This window comes from Danio rerio, chromosome 20, assembly GCF_052040795.2.
Source record: "Danio rerio strain M-AB ecotype USA chromosome 20, GRCz13ab, whole genome shotgun sequence".
NCBI lineage: Eukaryota > Metazoa > Chordata > Actinopteri > Cypriniformes > Danionidae > Danio > Danio rerio.
This window is the reverse complement of record NC_141040.1, coordinates 34,159,879-34,177,287: the sequence shown is the minus strand read 5'-3', so window position 1 is coordinate 34,177,287 and position 17,409 is coordinate 34,159,879. Positions and strand designations below refer to the sequence as shown.

At 34.7% G+C, this 17,409-nt stretch overlaps 2 long non-coding RNA genes across 12 annotated transcripts in view; one reads left to right on the top strand and one right to left on the bottom strand.

The window, feature by feature from the left end:
* The window catches only part of LOC137488661 (uncharacterized), a 332,037-nt gene that overhangs the window by 44,873 nt on the left and 269,755 nt on the right, over positions 1-17,409 (top strand). For 2 of the 11 annotated variants that reach the window (XR_015518527.1, XR_015518525.1), the window contains exon 3: positions 1,011-1,047. The exons of 7 other annotated variants lie outside the window; for them this stretch is intronic. This is a non-coding gene — a long non-coding RNA (uncharacterized LOC137488661). Of the gene's footprint in view, positions 1-1,010; positions 1,048-8,420; positions 8,573-12,745; positions 12,843-17,409 lie in introns of all 11 variants that reach the window. 2 more of the 11 variants (XR_015518528.1, XR_015518526.1) reach the window with 2 other exon arrangements.
* On the bottom strand, positions 16,018-17,267 carry LOC137488588 (uncharacterized). The gene is made up of 4 exons (XR_015518530.1): positions 17,172-17,267; positions 16,445-16,502; positions 16,266-16,329; positions 16,018-16,157 (listed from the first exon to the last, which is right to left on the bottom strand). It is a non-coding gene; the product is annotated as an uncharacterized LOC137488588 (long non-coding RNA).

Genomic DNA, 17,409 nt, shown 5'->3' with positions numbered 1-17,409 from the left:
CTCTGTGTTAGTAACTTGTGTTAGTGTGAATTGACTCTGGAGGACTAGCAGAGCTGGAGTTCTAGTTGACAGTCACTGGAGAGATGACTGCAGAGCAGGTTATGACAGCTCTCACTCCTGATCATCCTGCTGGAAGTTCACGCTTTCATGACAAACCGCTTGTGACACTCGCTGCATGAGAAAACCCTTTCATGACAGTGTGGCCGTCTTCTAAGAATCATCCAAAACCAGCATAACCTGCGTCTTGGTGTAGATGGGATCCCGGTTAATGCTAAATGATATAGGCAAGGTTTTTCTCCGTCATAAGATGAGACATAGATTTGGAGCCTCAGGTCTCTGGTACGTCACAGTTAATTAATGTTGATTATCTGATTCTGCATGTCTGGCAGAAGCTCACACAGATGCCTTAATGAATCACAGTCAAAATGTAAATGTCTGTTCCTTTTGGAAAACCTGCTTGTTCATATGCAATTTTGCTTTAGTCATAGCTCTGAATTATCATACGTGAGTTTTTTCTTTAAGTCCTTGTAAAACAATATTGAATAAAAATATAAACTAAGGTTTGTATTACACTGTTGTTCAGAAGTTTTAGGTCTGATTAATTTTTTTCCATGTTTAATTCAGAACGCATTTTTCATGCTCATAATCAAACGTTTCGTAAAACATGATTATTATTAAAAATGTGTTCAATTTTAGACTGGCCTTAACATAATTTAAAATGTATTTTATTTCTGTTCTGGCATGATTGAATTTTAAGCAATTGTCTGTCCTGTTTTGAGTGTCATGTTATCTTTTTAGAAATAATTAATGTGCTGATTTTTTGTTTAAGGAATATTTCTTGTTGTTATTATAGAGATTATGAAAGGGAAGGAAAGGCTTATTATTTTATTTACACGATTAAATGAGGTACAGAAAATGTAAAAGAAAAACTGTGCTGTCACATTTGATTAAGTTAATGCACCTTTGCTAAATGAAAATTTTACATTATTAAATGGATTTTTTTTTTATAGATTTGCTGTGAAATCACTCCCCCTCAGGCCACAAGATGTAGGTAACTTTTTTCTTCATATTATAAAATACAAGATAAGTTATATATTTAATAACAAAAGACTCACAAAAAAGAAACAAACCTGCATACATACATATTTTAAAAGAGCAAATGTGTTATTTACAACATATTTTATTAAATAATATAAAATGCCCTCGAAAACACGCATTGGTCTTTAATTCATGGATTAAAGTGACGTCATAAAACCATTACAATAATAAGGATTGCTGTTTTTTTTTCTAGCCTGCTAATCGTTTAACAATTGAATGCCTGATTACTGGACTAAACTTCGCTGGGGTCTCTTTTTTTAAAAGATTATTGGGCTAGCATTTTATATATATATATATATATATATATATATATATATATATATATATATATATATATATATATAGATATATATATATATATATATATATATATATATATATATATATATATATATATATATATATATATAGAGAGAGAGAGAGAGAGAGAGAGAGAGAGAGAGAGAGAGAGAGAGAGAATATATATATATATTTCCAAGGAAAAATGTCCCCTATTAATGTAAAGCCATCACAAAATGTACAAATTCATGCTGATATGCTGTCCATAACTCTACTATGCCTAGGGCATTTCCAAACTTTTTGCAGCACACTTTTAAATTGGAAACAACATATTGTGACCGGGACACTCTGTACGGTGGCTTTGTGTACAGCCTGTCATCACTCTGAGCAATCCATTGAATTAAAACGGACGACAAGTTGCCGCAAAGTGTGTTTAGGCCTCTTTCAGACAAATCACACTTGTGTCCTCATTAGCAGAGTGGCACATGCTGTGTGCATAACTGGAAGAACTGACAGAGTCTCACACTGGTTCGGTTGCAGTATTTTCTGGCGCACGGTAAATCAGCTTCTGACTCTATGATGTCATTTTCTGTCAGGTGGTGTCACCTCAGTGATTCATCATGGTTGCATTTCTTGGTAGATCCACTCTGTGCTTAGGTTGCCGGTGTCATTTGGGATTTTCATGTTTCCCACTGTCTTGTGGTGAAACTATGGATGCCAAGGAATGGGACTGATGCTCCGTGACATTTATGGAAAAAAAAAACAACAAGCAAAAAAGAATACCTCTTTCACTGTGGTGCTGAGTGGTAGAAAGCACATGGCAGAATCTATTCTAACCACATGTTGTAGCCAGTAAGACTTGGTCGGCCTGGCAGTGCATTTAGGATGAAGGTTTAATCCGTTTGCATAGTTTTAAGAGAGATTTAGGATGGATTCTGGATTTGGCTAAGCATTTAACCGGGTCATGACTCATAGTTTCAGACAGAGACTTTTCTTTCTGTACAGTTTTGTCTTATTTGAAAGAGTGTGATGAACTTGTTTCTAAGATCTTGATTTTTTTTGTTCATTCATGCGCATTCGTTATGCATTAGAGGCAGCAATTAGAATTTGTCCTCATGATGATTCAAATATAAATATAATTTTGCAATGTAAGCAAAGTTGGCATAGTCTGAAGCAGTCTAATGAAAGAATCGTCCTTTATGTTCTGGACTATGTATATTAAATATGTATGAAGACAGGTGATCTTTGTCTACTAAAGAAAGAAAATTGATCAATCTATGCTTAATACAAGCAAGACGTTCTATTGCTTTGTGTTGGCAAAGGGTTTGTTGCCCCTCCATTGGACTGTGGTTGAGAAACTAAACATGTTTGGCTCTTGAAAATTTTACATAAGAAAAAATCCTCTGAATTTTGTGATATCTGGAAGGTACTTTGTGAAAAATGGCAATATCGAAGAAGTTTTAGAAGTTTGAAGTTGTGGAATGTGTGAATTTGGTATTTGTTTAGATTTTTGTAATGATTATTATTTATTTTATTATTATCAATATTATTTTTATTATTATTTGTTTCTGTAAACCTGTCTGTGGTAAGAATTTACTGTAACGCCTTGTAAAGACATGCTATACAAAAAAGAAAGAATCATGTTTTGTTAAGATCACAATTCTCCCACATTCTTAGACAGTTAAAAAATCCGGCTTCCACACAATTCCATTTTGTCCCAAGTTATTTTAATTTCTTTTACAAATTTAAGTGGATTGAACTTAAAACAATTAAATTGTCAATCTGTGCAATTGAAAACACTATTGGTTAGGTTTAGTGAAGAAGGAGGGTGGGTTAGTCGATTGGTTGGCCAGTCAGTCATTCAATCAGTCAGTCAGTCGACAGCGGCCTCTGGTGGATTTATGGGATAAGAGCAGGCGTGAATGGCATTCACAATAGAAATTTGAAATCTCAAAAAGCATACCCAGCTCCTGGGAGGTATTTGACACTCTCCAGAAATATATATAGTGGTACGTTTTCAGAATGAGCCTGTGTTGTTTGATTAAGTGTATAACAATGACAATAACAATCTTATGTAATTTCCTAGAGGTTCTGATTGATGTTGATTGCTTCTGTCTTTAAAAGATCTAAAATAAAAATAAATGTTATACATTTATTTGCATTAAATGGTTAAACAGATATTGTGATATTCAATACGTTTATCAACCTGAGAATATCAAGAGCAATCAGAAAAACAAAAACACTTGAAACAGCGCAAAGTTATTTTTTTGCTGTCTTATTGCCTTCCTTACTTGGCTTGATTGCCTGCTCATACCGTATTTCAGCATCTATACAAAAATTGTTACAGATTTTTTATTGAGAACCATCATGTCCACTTTGCTTGGTTTCAGAGATGCACATTGACATGTACTCTATCTATATTGCCTGATGTGCTGAAAACTTGTTTCAGAGGGTGTACTAATGGCAGCCACACAAAGATAATATAGTACCATTGTGAAATGTAAAATGCAGTATGTACATTGGCTAAATTTCAATAAATTTGATATATTGCGCTGTCATATTCAATACTAAAAATACTTGTCTTGGTTCAATAGTGGACCTGTCCTAATTTTTAAGTGCTTGATTTGAAAACAAAAACATTTTAGCAGAGTTTGCATGATTTTAATATTAGTTAATTCACAGAAAAGTGCCACAAAGTAGAGGCAAATCTAAGCTGAATTGAATTTTGAAAGGCAGGATCTGAAAGAATCATGACCTGTCACCTATGCCTGTGAAATATTTGCTATGCTAAATCTTTGGACCTGTCATCGATTGAAAATCCTGCTGTGTGAAAGACTTTGGGATTCAGGGAGGGGATTTAGACCACAATTGCAGAACTATTAGGCTTTGCAATAACTTTAAACAGAAACCAAGTAGAAACATTTTTCTCAGCAGCAGCACATTGCTCAGTAATTGAATTCCATCACTAATCAGACAGTCATGACAGAGTTGTCTGCGATTGTTTCTAGTGTAGTCATGCAGTGTGTATCCTCCTGTCTCTGATCCATCATGCAGTGTAAACACAGCATCAACTGAATGCCACCTCAGAGAGTGGTGCAATGTGAAAACAACTGTCATCTGACAACTTTGAAAATTGCACAGCGTGAACTCCACATTACTTGTCGCCACCTACTGGCATAATGATAAAATCTGATATAATGTTTTTTTGAGGAGTAAAGTTATTTTCCAAAGGTAATTTACTCAATATATTGTTTGATCATAGATATCACAATGTGTGCGTCCGTGAAAGTCACATCGCAAGATATGCATTGTTGTGTTGGAATTATAGATGACCAGTAACATCAGGCCAACACATGAGTTTTGTGGAAAATCATGTGCATGTGTTTTTAAGGTATCTAACTACGTAAGCATATTTTTGAGAGTTCAAGCATTTTAATAGAGCATAAAGATTAATTTTATCAAACAATTTATATGATGAAGACTGTGCATTGTTAATTTACATTTGATTATTCAATTTCTTTAACCGAATACTGTTAGACTCTCTGTAGAAAACTGTAGATCACTGTTGATTTCACTTTAATATTTGCTCCGTTGTGTTTATGACTGCATTTTATTTATTTTATTTTTGTCTCAATATATTTTATTATAAATTTCGCGATATATATCGCAGAGAAAAAAATTGCAATGTCAAATTTTTCCAATATCATGTAGCCGTATCGTGCATCATTCACCCATAGACATAATTATTACATCTAAACCACTGATATTTATAAATAACAGACCTGATCAAACTAATTCAAACTAATTGAGTCCTTTAGGCTTGTTTGAAACCTACAACTGTGCTGAAGCAGGGTTGGATCTAAACGGTCCAGTTTGAAACCTCTGATCTAAACCATACTTCTGGGTTATTTTTGCACATTTGCACCACACACTTTCTTACCATCTCTTGATACAGTATCTCTAGAAAAAAAAAACATTGGGCCTTTCTGAGTGTGCTTCACACAGGTGAGTGGGATTGAAAAACCACCTGTAGAAACACTCTTCTTTCTGTATGCACTGGACACTTTACTTTAACTCCATCCTAGGTAAAACAATGTGTATTTTTTAGTGTACCACAAATTAAAGGTCTGCATTCCTGCGGCTGTCCCGCGGGCGCCGCAGGACCCGACCAGATTTCTGCGGATCAATCGGGCCAGATGCGGCGGCCGTAAGCGAGCCAACGCTGCTGCATCCGCGCCGGAATTGATATAACAGCAAACGCCTGTGTGTCTGCTTGGTGCTTGTGTGTGTGTTAGTGCGCGCGCGTGCATATGAGAGTGAGAGAGCTTAGTCTGTGTGTGTGTGCTTGGTGCTGTGTGTGTGTGTTTATACAGACAGCTTGGCTGTCTGGACTGTATAGCTGGGTGATTTTCGGTTTTGTTCTCCCCCGCTCTTTAGCGGGATCGGGCGCGGTGGCCCGAAAACGGGGCGGGTCGGGCAGCGGGACAACAAATTCTTAATATAAGCTGGAGCGGTCGGGTGCGGGCGGGAGCGGGATTCAAAATTTAGTCCCGCGCAGATCTCTACCACAAATCATGTTGCACTACTTGTTTTTTTTTCAACCTTAAATACCTCTTTTGTGCAACATCTTGTACAATATTGTTCTGTCTTGCGTAAAAGTACTTGTATAGTCTGTCTAAGGTTATGTATATAGTTTTTATAGTATATGTATAGTTAGTTAGATTATCGCTCCGGTATGCTAGTTATCTATAGGTTTAAAAAAGCTCTTTTGTGTAGTGTTGTGTTCATATTCATGATTATAATTAATAATTATTTATGTAGCACTGTGGTCATGCAAAACACAACATTGCCTTCCACTATATGTCCACACATGAAGAGGAATCACAATAAAACTCAACTTGAACTTGTATTTGATTTTTTTTGCAACACTACAGATATATTCATACTGTGTTGTTACTGTACAAAGAGTAAAAACTGACCTCTGGTTAGGGTTGTGCCAATCGACGATAGTATTGTGTATCGACGATTGGCAAAGATATCGCCAAGAGCTGAAACCTAAAACTAACTTGTTTTGCATTAATGTAGAACTATTGCATGTTTTAAGTGCATTATTGAATAAAATGAATAGTAGTATTATTTTAAACATCATCATTAATAATAAGTTTACTACAAATAATATGACAGCTTCAGCTGTTCACATCAACATCACCTCACCAACACTTTTGGACAAAAATGAATCATTAAGATTGCTCTCTTGCGCTCTCTCTCTCTCTCTCTCTCTCTCTGTCTCTGCAGCAGCAGTTGAAGCGCGAGCTGCACATGAGGGCATAGCCACATCTCAGAGAAAATTAGTTTGCAACTTTGGTGCCTAAAAATAATAGGCTAAATGACAAAATGGGATTTAATTAACAAACAAGTTAAATAAAACGATTTGTAAAAATGAAACAACTGAAGAAGAAAATGAAAGAATTCTGAAACCAGCTCAAACATTCAGGAATAAAACTTGTTGCGGTCGTTGGTCATTTGAGACTGCTTCATAACAGCACTCCCGCAAGATTCTCTCTTGCTTTCACAAAAAGCTATTTATCTTTTATATCCGTTATTAATAGCCTATTTAAGTTTTAAGCGGGGCTATAGGCTATATTTTCAGTGTATGCATTGACTGCTCCTTTAAATAAACAGAAAATACATACTTGTCTTATTTGTGTTTAATTTGATAGAATGATAAACACGGACATGCGCATTTTTCAGAAAATAACCTATTTATTTAAATAAAAAATATGTTACGCCTATATCTATTTATATAGGCTATTAAAATATATTTCATTATTTAAACTAGCCTATATTAAATTAAATTACAGTCTGTATTTTACCAATCATTTGGCATTAAAGAATTATTAAACTGATTATTAATAACTATAATTTTCAAATAATTATCAAAGAACATTTTACTGAGCTCAGTGAAAAGTTTTAGGTCAAATAGGCTATTTAATAATTGAGAAATTTCTGACTCGCCGCAGCCATGTCTAAAATGAAACTGATCAGAAAACAGTAAACACATAGCCTATGCCAAGCACAATAATTGTGTTAGATCTTAGCAAATACAAATGTGACACTGTTGACAATTAGTTTTGTCATGATTAGACCTGAAGCTGCACCATGCTCAACTGAACAAAAACATGAAAAACTTCACCGCATATTCACTATCTGCCTCCTGTCTGAAAGAGCATCCTTGTTTCTTCTGTGCCTATATAAATATAATTTCATTTGCTTTCATCCATGTGCATTATATCCATTTTGCAGCAGTCCCACGGGCCGAGGATAACGGCATGAACCCGAAGTCACCATCAAATTCTGTCCCGCGCCACACTGTTGCATCGAGTCTTGTTTGAAATCATAGTGTCAGCCAATATTTAGCTGTAAGAGCGTGGTGATTTGCATTGGTTTGAATTATTATCCAAGCTCAAACGTCATGCAAATGCAGTAGGTTATTAAATAAGTAAAAAATCAGCCGAAAGGTTATTAAATATCTTTAGATATGGTTAAATATAATAATCAAATATTATGTATACATAAACTTAACACTGCCGCGCCCCCATGCGATAGTATTGTGTATCGGTGATCTCACAGGGGACAATATGGTGATCTGAAAATTTCCTATATCGCCAACACTACTTCTGGATCAGTAGTAGCACAAACACTGGTTTGTAAGTTCACTGTGATAGTACTTTTAAAAGTATTAAAATACATAAAGTACATGGTTTGAATTGAGATTGCAGTCTTTTCACAGTTCATTGTGCAGCTCTGACATCTTTACAATCGTCTGCAATGCCTCTAGTGATGGCAAAGGCTGTAACTGGCTTTTTTAGGTTATGTGCATGTATCCAGATGTGGTACACCTGTTCTGACACGATGTCTTTTTCTGAGGTCTATGAGGAAAAGATGAGTGTACATGTCTTGCATAAAGCAAATGGACCGGGCAGACACACACACGCATACATTACACTTTCTCTCTCTTTCTCTCTCTCTCTCTCTCCTCACAGTCTGACACCTCTACAGGGGCCGGGCCCTGAAAATTGGCTTATTGAATTGCAGCTTCTTCAGAGTCGTCTCCCGGCTCCTCTTTTCCGTGCCCCTGATCCATCAAAGATTGTCACTACAGCATGCTTAAATAAAGAGTCCTTCTATTATACTGGTACATTATCCTTTTTTGCGCAGGTGATGATTAAAGTTAGGGTTCAAAACTTTGTCAAAAGTTTTGCAAATAAATTTGCCAGATGTATAAATCAACTGGATATTGATAATATTGTAAATAGGTTATAAAATGTAATATGTGAGATGTATTAGTCAAATGCATATTGATAGTATTGTAAATAAGCTATAAAATGTAATATGCGAGATGTATTAATCATCTTCATATTTATAATATTGTAAACAGGTTATAAAATGTTGGGCGTCACGGGGGTCAGCAAGAAGGTCACTGGTTCAAGTTCCAGCTGGGTCAGTTGGAATTTCTGTGTGGAGTTTGCATGTTCTCCCCATGTTTGCGTGGGTTTCCTCTGGGTGTTCCAGTTTTCCCCACAGTCCGAAGACATGCGCTATATAGGTAAATTGAATAAGTTAAATTGACCGTAGTGTATGTGTGTGAATGCAAGAACGTATGGGTGTTTCCCCACTGTTGGGTTGCAGCTGGAAGGGCACATGCTGTGTAATGCTGCATTTTATTGTAAATTGGTTATAAAATGTAATATGCTAGATGTACTGGGGGCCGATCACACTAAATGCATTTTTTTTAAGTTGCCGAAATTGCGAGGCGCTTTTTATGTCGTGTTTTTTCTTATTAGTTTTTTTTTTTTCACTACGAGTGCGCAACGGCAAAACCTTTATGTCAATGTATACAACCAAATAAAGAAAAAAATGGTAGAAGAACTGTTTTTATTGAGGAAATTTGGTAAACATTAATAATAAATTATTAATGATATGGAAGTAAAGGGTTTAAACATGGGTCCTTGCTGAGGATGAAAATGTAAACTTTTACTTCATAATGTTATTTAAAATATAATAATGTAAATTTTAAGGCAATAATTGGTGTAAAGTGTGTCAACTAAAAACTATTTTTATATTTACATTAGAGGAAATTACATTATTATTATTATTATTATTTTTATTATTATTATTATTATTTATATCATTATTATTATTGTTATTATTATATTAAATATATATCTTTAATATATCTTTATTTGTATAGCGCTTTTACAATGTAGATTGTGTCAAAGCAGCATCACATAGAAGATCATAGATTTAAGCAGTGTAGTTCAGTTTTCACTGTTTAAGTTCAGTTCAGTTTAGCTCAGTTCAGTGTGGTTTAAGAATACTGAGAGTCCAAACACTGAAGAGCAAATCCATTGATGCGCAGCTTTACAGATCCCGAACCATGCAAGCCAGTGGCGCAAGCGGCGAGGAAGGAACTTCACCAATTGGTAAAAGAGAGGCTGGAAAGCTGGACCTCAGCAAAGACTCATCTGTCCCTGGAGCATCACAAGAATCAGTCTCATAATATTAAATATAAAAAAAATAATATTAAATATTATTATAAATACTACTAGAACTACTACTACTACAAAAAATATAATAATAATAATAATAATAATAATAACCATTATTATTAATTATGAAAATAATAGTAATAATAATTTGTATATACATTGTATATACACCTACTTTACATTTTGTGGTCACAAATTCTTTTCTTTTCAAGCAAATATTTCTAAAACAGTGCATCACTTTCCATATGTTATCGCTGAAACAATAGGCTCAGCCTCAGGACCTGCTCTCTCAATCTACTCATTCACTGCTTTATACCCCTGCCTATTTTCCAACTATAACAGTGCATTCATTCTCATCTCCCTTCATCTGCTCATAATAATGCACTCTTTATCCTGCTTTCTCGCACTCTCCCTTTGCCTTTCTCCCTCAAGTTAATTTTCAAATCAGTAGCTAAATCAATCCCCATCAGGTCACTCAGGGTCACTTCCGTCTGTCTGAAATTTCGAAAGCGACGCAAATAGACAGTCATCAGGCCTCGTCTCGTGCTCTACGTGAGAGATATTGCCCCCGTCTACAAATGAGATTAAAAATTATTCAAAGCTCATTTCAAAGGGCATTCCATAAATCCTGTTCCACCACCTACCTGTGTTCTCCTGCAGGAGCGGAGCACGGAATGCATCCTTGGTTTGAGCCGAGTAAATAAATCAATAGGTCTTCTCCCAACGGGGGTTACATAAATAACCTGGAACACTGCCTCTGCTTGTTAAGGCAGGAAATGATGGCAATGACAGATCGATGGCATGGTGTAGAATGCCAAAGTGCCTGTCCTAGACTCTGCTGTCTTTCATATAATCTTTCACCTTGCGCTGGGAATGTGATTATTATGTGCTTTCATCTTCGCCTATTGGATTGAAAGCTTTTGCTTGTGTGTTATACAGTATATTTGGGAGAGAAATTGGATTTTGCTTTGTTTTATTGTGGCATATTGTTACTGTGCCCTCCACTAATATAGTCATTCTTGGTAAACATGAGCAACAAAAAAAGGCATAATTGTTTAATATTTTGGTCTCAATATTGACAAAAAAATCTCTCACTGAGAACAATTTTCTTACAAAAAAAAAGCTATAATAATGTAATAATAATAAAAATAATAATAATAGTTATTATTATTATTAGAATAATTAAAAAAATCTGTGTTGTTTAATGTGTGCCACAGTTATTGGCATCAATTTATTTAAGCTAAATATTTTTGAAGTACCTTTATAGTCCAATTTATATTTATTTATTTTATTTAGTCATTAATTCATTTTCTTTTTGGTTTAGTCCCTTTATTAATCTGGGGTCTCCACAGCGGAATGAACCGCCAACTTATCCAGCATTTGTTTAACGCAGCGGATGACCTTCCAGCTGCATACACACTCATTCACACACATACACCACAGTCAATTTTAGCCTACCCAATTCACCTATACCACATGTCTTTGGGAGAAACCAGAGCACCCGAAGGAAGCCCACGCGAACACAGGGAGAACATGCAAACTCCACACAAAAATGCCAGCTGACCCGACTGAGGCCCGAACCAGCGACCTTCTTGCTATGAGGCGATCATGCTATTTTATTTAAAATTATGTTTATTATTTTTTGTACAACTGGGTGGCAAAAAAATGGAAATTCTTCATCCAAGACATAAGGGTATGTGAAGTATGTATGTATATATTATACATTTGAGGTAACATAGACCATACTCACTCATTCATTCATCCCAATGGATAAAAGCAAAAATGGCAACATGCTTTGATTCACATCAAAATGCTAATTTCTACCATCAGCAATGATTAAGATATTTCAGTAAACTGAACGTGTTATTAATCAGTCTGGAGGTGCACTGTAAAATATTTTTCTGTTTTAGATTGTTTGTGCCGCCTTAAAAGTTTACTTCACTTAAATAGTGAAGTTGTCTAAACTTGTTAAAGTTGACAGCACTTGGCAATTAAAGTCTAATGGATTTAGTCTAAGCTTAGTTAACTTAAATAGATTGGGTTTTGCAATTAGGAATGATGATGATAGGACTTTATAATTCAAGTGTAATGGAAATTGTTTAAGTTTAGTGAACTTAAATGTTGAAGTTGACCCTATCATTCACCCACAGACTCATGCACCATCATCAATTTTGTTTATTCAATGCATATATACCACTTATAACTTATAACTTTGGGGGAAACTGAAAGAAACCCATGCGGACATGAGGAAACATGCAAACACCACAGAGAAATGTCAACTGGCCCAGCCGGGACTCTAACCAGTGACCTTCTTGCTGTGAGGCAACAGTGCCAACCCCATATTTGACGTTACTTACCTTTAAATAACGGCTTCACTACTAGACCATGGTTCATTTAAGAATAAAAACTGTTTTTTGAAGTCTGCAAATTCAAACTTCACTAAACAAATCACATTGCAATGAGAAAATGACCATCAGTGTCGCTAGATAAACTTTTTACATTTCTGACTCAAGCAAACTGTGCAAAACCGATATTTAAAAAATTTAAATATATAAATCTGGTCAAAAAATATCTAGTGAAATATTATGTACTGTCATCATGGCAAAGATAAAATAAATCAGTTGTTAGAAATGAGTTAGTAAAACTATTATGTTTAGAAATGTGTTAAAAATATCTTCTATTAAACAGAAATTGGGGGAAAAAATAAACAGGGGGGCTAATAATTTTGACTTCAACTGTATATACAGAATGCATAGAAATGCAATTTTAAAGTGTTATATTAAGTTGTAATAACTAATTGGCACAATCATTTTTTACAGTGTGGACGAATCTGTATACCTTGTGCCCTTAAGCTGTTATGTGGATGTTTGAGTGGCCAAAAAAACCTCCAAGAACCACAGCTGTAGAATATCTAAAGTAAGTTGGGTCTTGAAGTCAAAAACATGCTTTTCTTACTTATAAAAAAATCAAGAAGCATTTTCTGTTAATTAATGTTGATTAAATAAGCTTATTTGACAGCGTAAGCAAGATTATTTTGCTTATATCATTGGCCGATTATTTTGCTTATTTTAAGGAAAACTTGCTTAATTTTTGACTTGTTATTTCAGAAAACAAGGCAGTATTTTTAGAACTCCTTGATTTGAGAGTTTGCAGATATTTGAACTAGAATCAAGACAAAAAACAAACAAGCAAAAAATGTTTTGCAGTAAACATTTTAAGGGTCTCAAGAAAAAAGCCTTTACTGTCATCCAAGATAAACCCAAGCGTCTTATTTTTTAAAATACACTTTGAGCAAAAATATAATCATTTTTTTTACAGTCGTCTTTGTTCATTTACCAACGGTGCCAATATTAGTGTATATAATAAATCACACCTGCTTCATTTGCCACCAACTCCATCAGTGGTTGACTACGAATGACTAATAGTCACATTGAGCTTAGTTACCTATTGTGACATCACCCTCAGGCTCTTACCATTTAGCACTATAGACTTGATTCCGTCATGTTTAATGCCGGCAATTGCGTCTGACATGGTGATCACAGTCTCTGTTGATAGTTGTAGGTTGCTTTATATCTAAGAAGCAGTTTGTAGATCAATGTTCATTCACTTCAGTGAGGAACGGTGTAGTTCTGGGAACTCAAGCGGCGTGAATATGCCCGATTTCGGCTCTCATTTGCAGAAGCACTGACCCACGCATCGGCTGTGTGCAATCAGGTCCCCGGCTGCCCATTAGAGTAAATCACTCCAGAACAGAGGAGCTTAACGCCTCATCAGGAGCTGAATTTCCCTGGCCAGAATGAAAGTGGCTATCAGCCTTTCTTCTTTACAACAGGAAAGGATACTCATGTTGTATGTCTTTGCAGTGGTTCTGTTTCATGCTTCAGTGTGATTTGTTGAAGGGTTTTTGTGTGGAAACAGGATTAAAGAAATGCTTCAGTCTAAAAATAATAATAAATAATAATAATAATTTACCTGACTGCACTTAGGTAATTGGAGTTCAGCTAAATATAAATGTACATGGTTTAAAAACCTTTACGGTAAAGAAACGACAGCTGTGTTTGCCAAAACTTTGCTGTTAAAAAAAGGAACCATAGTAAAGAAGAAAAAAACACACACAAAAAAGGAAGTGTTATGCAGGGAATAACTGGAATTTATGGTTATTAACTGTATATATTATGGAAATGTACTGTTAGACAGGTTACAGACTTTTACTGTAGCATTTTTACCATTTTTTACCGTTGAAATTATGGTAATTTTTTACAGTGTATTTTCAGTTTATATAAAAGGGTTGTTGTGTTTGTTTGATCGCAAACTATATTTGTCACGGTCACCAGTGAGCTATTCTGAGCAGATCGCTGGAGAACTACACATCTGTTACTGAACTATACTACAAATTCTATCATGCACCTCACACACACACATCAGTTTCTGATTCTCTCAGATTACTCGCACACAGCTGTAAGCTCATGATGAACTGATTACTAGGAGTATAAATACACCTCACATTCACACACACAGTCCTGAGTCCTGTTTGTCTGTAACGTTACAAAGTGTACCCTAGTATAACCTTGTTGTGTTTCCTGACCCTTGTTTTGTTCTTTGTTTTTCCCGTTTGCTGCCTGCACCGATCACTGCCTGTAAACATCACCACGCTTTTGAAGTACCCACGTGATATTGTTTGTTTCTGTTGACCATTGCCTGTCTGACTAAGCTGTGAATAAACTGCATAAACTTTTACTTGTCTTAAAAAGACTTAAACTTATCTTAATAAACGTTGCTCTTTGTGAAAATGGAGCAAATAACATCCTCAAATACTATATTACACTCTCAGATATAAAGGTACATGAGCTGTCACTGGGATGGTACCTTTTCAAAAGGGACAAATTTGTACCTAAAAGGTCCATATTATTACCTCATGGGCTCACCGTGTTCGTGTGGGTTTCCACCAAATTCTCTGGTTTTCCGTACAGGTGAATTGAGTAAGCTAAATTGGCCGTATTGTATGTGTGTGAATGAGTGTGTATGGATGTTTCCCTGTGATGGTTTGCAGCTGGAAGGGCATCTGCTGTGTAAAACATATTCTGGATAAGTTTGCAGTTCATTCCCCTGTGACAACCACAGATTAAAAAAAGGGACTAAGCCGAAAAGAAAATGAATGAATGAATAAATAATACACTCAAAAAAATGATATGTTGGTGTTAATTAACTTTTTTTTGTCCACTGGTTCCACGTAACCGAGTTAAGTTACCTTTAAGAAAGAATATTAATTTTAGTGAACTTAAGTTAGTTACATAAAGGTAATATAATGTTGTTTAGTTCAATCAACGTAACATTTATAATTTAGCTTTAATCAATGTAGTTATTTAAGTTCAATTATTCTAAAATTGATATTGTTTTGTTTAACCAAATAAAAAAACAGTTTCCGTTTCATTGAGTTTATTCCATAGCATTTTTACAGTTTTACACATTTTCCAGCAATAAAATGATTATCAAAATCCAAATACTGTCTTTATCTGTATCTTCAATTATTACAATAAATTAAAATATTAATACTATTAAAATAATAGTAATACAAGTATGAAGCAAATTGAAAACAATAAATGATTAACAAAAATATGCTTACAAAAGCATCATAAAATACACTTTTCAAAATAATACTTTTCATATATTACAAAAACATTCAAAAATAATATTCTGCCTTCAAATGATTCACAAAAATATACTTAGAAAAATCAAGTCTTCTTTTGTAAACTATACTGTACCTTCTTTACACTGAAAAAGCAGATAACACTTCAGTTGTTCAAAGAAAGATTAACATTTTAAAGCAAAGTAACACGATCAGCACTACACTATAAATTAGACCAACCATGACAGTACATGCAATAGCTACACACATTCATCTCTCTGACACTTGCACCATTTATGCACATTTGCACCAGACACATTCTTACAACCACTCCCTATATCTAAAAAACAAAACATTGTGCATGAAGTCTGCTTCACACAGGTGTGTGGGCTTGACAAACCACATGTAGAAGCATTCTTAATTCTTAAAATTTTTTGTATAATTAGCACATCTTGGGTGTATCGCCTCTTCCTGTTGATTTGCTGAATGTGTCCTCAATTGTAAGTCACTTTAGACAAAAGAGTCTGCTAAATGTTAATGTAACTACTGTAGATTCATAAGGTGGTGTTGCACATCAAGGTTTGCGCTTCATCATGCCCAGCATCCTAAAAAAGTCAGGTAAAAAATAAAACATTTACCAACAGATCAAAGGTGAAAGGAGGAATTGGTTTAAGAGGAAAATACAAAATGTTTAAAAAAATAAAATAGCTTACCTTGTACTCCCTCACTTAGGGGCTTTGAGGATGCATTCACACCTTTTTTTCCACTGGTGATGTTCTAAATGACATGAAATGACAATTATTAATTTACTAAATAATTAGTAGTTAAAATTACTAGTAATTTTTACTGTACATCATTTTAATGTGTGTATAGGCATCTAAAGGCATAGTACCTGGATGATCCACAGTCTCCTCAGCCAGATATGCGACTTTAGAGGTTGAGCTGTAAACCTGTGAGGGAGAAAATAGATGTGAGTGAGCAAAAATTTAAAATAATAAAATATAATAATATAAATAGCAAATTAAAACGTGTTAGATGACCAAACAAATAAGCTTACATTAAATATGTCATCATGCTAGATGTCATCCTTTTTAAGTGTCACAAATGCATTTTTGCTGTTTTTTTTTAAGTTAACAGGCTCGAATAATACAATTAAATAATAAATAACACTGTGCTAACACCACATTTTAATTAATATTATGTAAGTTATCAAAACTAGCATTCAAACTCGACAAACTGCTTGATACTCATTTAAAATAAAGACCATCAAATCAAATAAAAAATCAAATCACTTTTATTGTCACATTATCAGCAGCACGTGTGCTATGATTAGTGAAAAGCTTAGACTATTCTAACATGACTATTCCTTACTACCAACGTTTGCAACTTTATTTTGGGGGAGTTAATATATACCAAGTATAAAATTTCACAGGAATGCAAAACAATGAATCTATAACGTTACATTTATCTGTCTATAATGTGGAAAAGACACAGGGAACATGGCAATTTTATAGCAATACTATACACAAACACAACATAGTATTACAAGAGAGTACATTTATGATTCAAATGTTGTCACAGCCTCAGTATAAATACATAAAAAGTAAAAAAAATCTCACCTGTGTGTCCACATTGGGGAAAGCTTTGTGCACGTTCTCAATTTGTACTGTAATCTTCATCTTTTGATTCCCATAATATGGCGCCGAACTGAGAGTGATTGTTGTGGTTTGAATCTTCTTACTTCCTGTGTTGTTTTGAAACTGCGCATGTGCAGATATTCCTCCACCTATTGACCAAAATGCAGTACTGCAGAAGCAACACAACTCCCTTTCATTCATGTTAATTAAGCGAGCTGTT